Consider the following 6,000-nt stretch of genomic DNA (forward strand, 5'->3'; position numbering starts at 1 on the left):
CTTAGAAAAACTACAGAGACCAAGCTCCATCCCAGTCACCCCTGGCTATCATAATTGTGTTATTCAATTCCATAATCCTGCAAATGCTTTAAAAGTAAACAGCAAGGTCAATTTGTTCTCTTTTCTCCCTTTTTCCTTCAACTCTCCAGAGGGATCTTTATCTGGTAACTATGTAGGAGTGCCCTGGGGGAAAGCAGCCTTCAAGGTCACAGTGAGTCTGTCCTGCTTGGGGCCTAATGGGAGACAATGGGGGATGAGAGAAAATGAGCACTGGGGTTTTGGTGGGTTTTGGTGTGTCTGGGGGAAGGTTTTGGGGGAATTTTCATATATCCTTGTGATGGTTTGGGTGTTACCTGCCCCCTCACACTTTGGAAATCACCCAGACTAGACTCAGCTGGCTCTGGAAATTGAATGAAGCTTATGTTTACAGCTGGCACAATATACAAGCAGATATTTACAGTATATACAGTTATAGACAGAAATATGCAAGGAAAAAGGTAACACAGAAACACAACTCCCCTCCCAGAAACCTGAGTCCCCAGGAGGGGCTCCCAAATGCCCCTTCACCTCCCCCCTACCCCTCTTAACCTTACCCCTGTCCCAAGGAAGAATGGAAGTTCAGACAGGGGGTTAGGAAGCAAAGTGGATTAGTCAGAGAAAACAGAGGGTGAGGTCAGAGAGAGAGAGAGATGCAGCTCAGAGCTCCCCAGCAGGAGAAGTGCCTTATCTATATTTTGATTCTTGCTCTTATACATCTCAGGAAGCCGATGAGGGAAGTAGACATCAGCCTTGTTTCCCTCTCACAGCCTGTAATCTGGTCCTTCTCACCAAAACAGTCTAGCTAGCTTCAAACCAGCACAATCCTGTATCTGTATTAGATGCTAAGGATTCATGTGTGCCATATCTTTTCCTGCACATTTTTAAACAAAACCTTTCTGCAAGAGCATTATTATTTTACTGTCCTTTTTCCTTAGAGAAAGAGTAAAGTAAGAGACAATCTCAGTCTGTTGTGCTCTTAACCAAGAAAACATATAACAATGTGAAAATTCAGTCATGGCTTTAAGCAGTATGTGCTGAAAATTGTATGAAACTACCTGAAGGGAGGCTGTAGCCAGGTGGGGATTGGTCTCTTCTCCCAGGCAACCAGCAACAGAACAAGGGGACACAGTCTCAAGTTGTGCCGGGGGAGGTCTAGGCTGGATGTTAGGAGGAAGTTCTTGCCAGAGAGAGTGACTGGCATTGGAATGGGCTGCCCAGGGAGGTGGTGGAGTCACCGTCCCTGGAGGTGTTCAAGAAAAGCCTGGATGAGGCACTTGGTGCCATGGTCTAGTTGACTGGCTAGGGCTGGGTGCTAGGTTGGACTGGATGATCTTGGAGGTCTCTTCCAACCTGGTTGACTCTGTAAAATAATTTCTGTATGCAAGGCTAGATTGTCTATATTACATCCAGGTATGTACTGTGAACAGTTTCAAGGCCATCTCAAGGGAAAAACTTTCTTCCACTATATCTTTGTAACTTAATTTTTGACCCATTAACATATGTTTCTAGCTTCAAATGGTGATCAGGCTTGCTTAACAGAACTGTTTAAGTTTGCTAAACAGCAAACTGCAGACCTGCAGTGAGAAAACAGGCCCACCTGTTTCCCATTATGCCTATAAAAATTTTAAGGAGTGCCATGGTACAATGCTGTTTGCTAATTTGGGTGTCCAGCCTGTCCACTGTAGCTGTAAACTAAGCAGTGAGTACTTTCTAAGATGAAGTGGGTGTTCCTCCCAGGGGTTATTTCCTAGCAAAATGTTTAAAACACACACACTTACTCCAGGAAGCCAGAAGTAGAAACCCTGTTTTAGTCTCTCTGAAAGAACTTCATCAAAGTGAAATCTTCCACATCCTTCTTCTTCCTTTATGTGTTTTCCTTCCCATGTCGATGTTACTCCTGAATTCTTGAGCTACTACAAGTCCTGATTTCAATAACCCTATGCCCACTATCAATTTTACCTATCTTGGTTCCACTCTGCAGATGTTGTCACAGTTTTCTCAAAGCTTGGTGAGCTCCTCTGAAGTCCAAGCCAAGTTTCCCTGACAGAGGTAAGGCTTGCAGTCTTGAAACACAGCAGAAATCCTATAAAGAGGGAGGGAGGGAAAGATGTGGAGATAAAAAGGGTCTACATTTATAAAACACACACACATATACATATCAGAACATGAAAGGCAACCACATTTTTGGAATAAATTCAGAAAAAATCTAGGTGCATTAAGTGCTGAGTGTAGTAAAACCAGCTTTCCAGGGACTTGATTCTTTCTTTCCTTCCCTTGCAAAGAGAAGTTTATGTTAGGCTTACAGTGAAAAATCAGAGTTAAATTGAAGGGAGCTGCACCTTGTTAAGAGTCTAACCTCTTCAGACAAAAAGCAGACGAGTTACTTGTCCACTCTGCCTCCCATCACATTTTTAAACAATTTGCCTGAAAAGAATGAGCGTTGAACAGAATCACACAATCATCACAGAGACTTTCTGGTTGGAAAAGACCCTCAGGATCACCAAATTCAACTGATAACCCTACTCTACAAGGTTCACCCTAAACCATACCCCCAAGAACCACACCCAAATGACTTTTAAACACATCCAGGGTTGGTGACTCAACCACCTCCCTGGGCAGCCTATTCCAACGCCTGACCAGTCTTTCTGTGAACATTTTATTCCTAATATCTAGTCTAAACCTACCCAGTCACAGCTTGAGACCATTCCCTCTTGTTCTATCACTATGTACCAGTACCATCCTCTCCACAACATCCTTTCAGGCAGCAGTAGACAGCAGTCAAATTGTGAATGCTGGTGTCTGTGTCGGTTCATAGGGATGACTTCTGAACCAACCAGTTCAGAAGCTCTGTGGTAAAGGGTTGGACTTGATGATCTGTGAGGTCTCTTCCAACCCTGATGATACTGTGATACTGTGTGATACTGTGAACCAGCCAGTTCTAACCAGATTTCATAAAGGAACAGCGATATCCCTCTCTCTGCCCAGTCAACTACCCAAACTCCAGTGTGATAGGTGCCTAAGCAGAAGAGAAGGCATTAGTGGCATCTAAGAGAGTCTGTGAACCCAGCCTGGAAAAAAGAAATTGTGAAATATTTTATTTGCCAGAAGAACTTCCCTCGCTTTTGTCGTCTTCTCATCTAAGTAAGTGTACCCAAAGCACAACATAGAAACAAGTTTCTTTGGCTGTGACACTGCCTCTCTGTCCTGGGTTCAGCTTGGATAGGGTTAATTTTCTAGGACAGGGTTATTTGTCTTTACAAGAAGCTGGGAAGGGACACACCCAGGATAGCCATCTGTACCAGCCCTGTGAGCTTGGGGCTTGCATTCTGCTTGGCCTGAAACCAGGGGGGCTTCTGCTACAGTTGTATGATTGCTACTGATGTGAAGAGGTAACTATGAATGCCCAGCCACAAGAAAATCTCATGTCATTAGGTGTCAAAGCATCTAATTAGCAATCCACAAATTTTTTTGCAATCACTCTCATCTGGTTCTGTTGCTTAAAGAATTATGTGTGTTTGGCATTGCTGCAGTGCATGATGTGTTCTGATGTGCACCGCTCTTGCAAATGCTGTCATTTTTATTTGCCTTTTTTATGCAGACTCTCAAAATCTAGCAGACTCCTGCTATGTTATGGCTTGCCATAGCCTGGTGCTGTTTGTCATTTTTATTCTGTGAGAGAGATATTAAAATGCAAAGTTATTGCATCCTTTTATGAATATTCACTCAGTCCAAACCCTGTGAAAATAAAAGGTGAGTACATGTATCAGGAGGCAATTTCTACCTAGACAGAGAGAGCCAAAGATGAGGAAAACAGAAAGGTTGTTTCATTTAGTTCCATAATCTAAATATTGCTTACCAAGAGCATAGGAAAGGTGATATGGTCATCAAAAGACATGCCCAATAAAATCATATGATTCAATTATGGCATAGGTTAGGTGGTATTTCAATGCTTCATAGGAGTGTGGCCGTTTGAGCTGATCCTCTAGCTCAGACATAGGGGAGAGATGAACATTCCAGGGATAGGCCACATAAATGGCAACAATAGATAAATTAATATAATTTCATTGGAGCATCAAGAACTTAATGTCTAGAAGCACAGTTTGTTCTGCCCTTCTCCCGCTGGCTTCTGCTGCTGCAGCTTCGCCTATCTTCCCCGGCTGCTGTTTTGGCTACTGCTGCTTCTGCTGCTTCGCCGCCGCTTGACCCCTCCCCCATCTCCCTTAAGGTTATTGTATTGTTTTTTTCCTTTCCTTCCTTCTCTAGTTATTATCTCTCTTTACACTGTTATGCTATAAGAAAATACAATTTCATCTTTCCCTGACTTTCAAAAAAGAAGGGGGGTTTGTGTTGTGAATTTTCTTCCCGGGGGAGGGATCAGCCCAAACCCGGGACAAGGAGTCAGTGGATGTGCAGGATGAAAGGCTGGTGCACTATCCAGGCCTATAGGAGAATTACCCATTTAATAGTTTTGTCAGTGATTCAGTTTCAGAGTATTCATTTTTCTCAAGACAATGCAGTTTATTCTGCAGGAACTTTAGATCTTGGGTTCAGCTCAAGTCTTTGGCATTGCTGTGCTTGTCCTGAAGCGGTCACAATAACATGTCAGTGACATGTTAGCACTTTTCTTTTCAAAGTAAGTGCTTCAGGATCCATAATTAAGATAAGAGCAGGTCTGATGGTGTCATTCCTTTTCTACCTTGGTCCTATATGGTTCGATAATGTCGCAGAGTCGCACTCTCAGTTTTGATAGTCCTGTGCCCAAAAGGTGTATGTGTTTTGTCTGTGGTTCAAAGTGTAACGTTACTTACAATGGTACCTTTGATTTAAGGAACAGGCAAAAGAGCTGTAGGTCATAGATTTAAGAATATAATAAATACAAATGCATTTCTATGTCTTGTGTTTTTTTTAAGGAGCCAACAGAAGGAGACTCTCAGATGAACTGACAAACAAAATAGACAAACAAAAGTGGCTCCTTTATTTGGATACCACAGGCTGCCTGTTTTCCTCAGTATCTGCCTGACCATCAACTGACATGTCACATGCTTTCATGTTTCTTGGCTTTCTCCTCAGCATTTGACTGGTCTTCTTGAAGCCATCGCTGGTTTCTCTCTACCTGGCATTTTCCTTTGGTGGGAGAGGTTTATGCTGGATGTTAGGAGGAAGTTCTTTGCAGAAAGAGTGATTAGCCATTGGAATGAGCTGCCCAGGGAGGTGGTGGAGTCACCATCCTTGTAAATGTTTAAAAAGAGACTGGATTTGTTGTTTAGTGCCGTGATTTAGTTGATTAGATAATGTTGGGTGATAGGTTGGACTTGATGATCTTGAAGATCTTTTCCAACCTGATTGATTCTGTGATTCTGTGAGAATTGGAAAACAGAATTGTATTTAGAAAGAAAAGATACAGAGAAATTACAGAGAACACACAGCACATCAAGGTAACCCCCTTCAATCTTCCCCATACCCAAAACTAAATCTATAATCCTCAGTTCTCCAATCCTCCCCCCACAACACCTCTGCCATCCATAGGCCTAAACAAAACCCTCTGGGGGCCCCAAAATAGGCTTGCTCCTTACATGTTTGTCCTGGTAAGTAGCTCCTGCCAGAGACAGCAGGCTGAAGGGAGAGGAGAGTGAGTTAGCCTCACCACTAGTTTATAATGAGATAGCAGCATTATGAGATTGAATAACAATCTTCTAGTCCCTAGAGGATTTTTAACTCTATAGTTCCCAACCCAGGACACTATTCTTCTCTGCATTGAAAAATGGCACCTTCACTGTGCTAAACTTAGTGTTGTGATCCAAAGGATCAACTGAAATGCATGGATGCTATTAGAAACAGATGTAGTAGCTGATGTAAAAATTAATTGTCCCAGGGAAAGCAGACTCAGGAGTGGCAGACACACCCTTGTGCTGTGAATCATTTAGACTTTAATGAGTCCATGTTCATCAACAGTGATGATTG

Source organism: Pogoniulus pusillus, chromosome 5 (assembly GCF_015220805.1).
Source record: "Pogoniulus pusillus isolate bPogPus1 chromosome 5, bPogPus1.pri, whole genome shotgun sequence".
NCBI lineage: Eukaryota > Metazoa > Chordata > Aves > Piciformes > Lybiidae > Pogoniulus > Pogoniulus pusillus.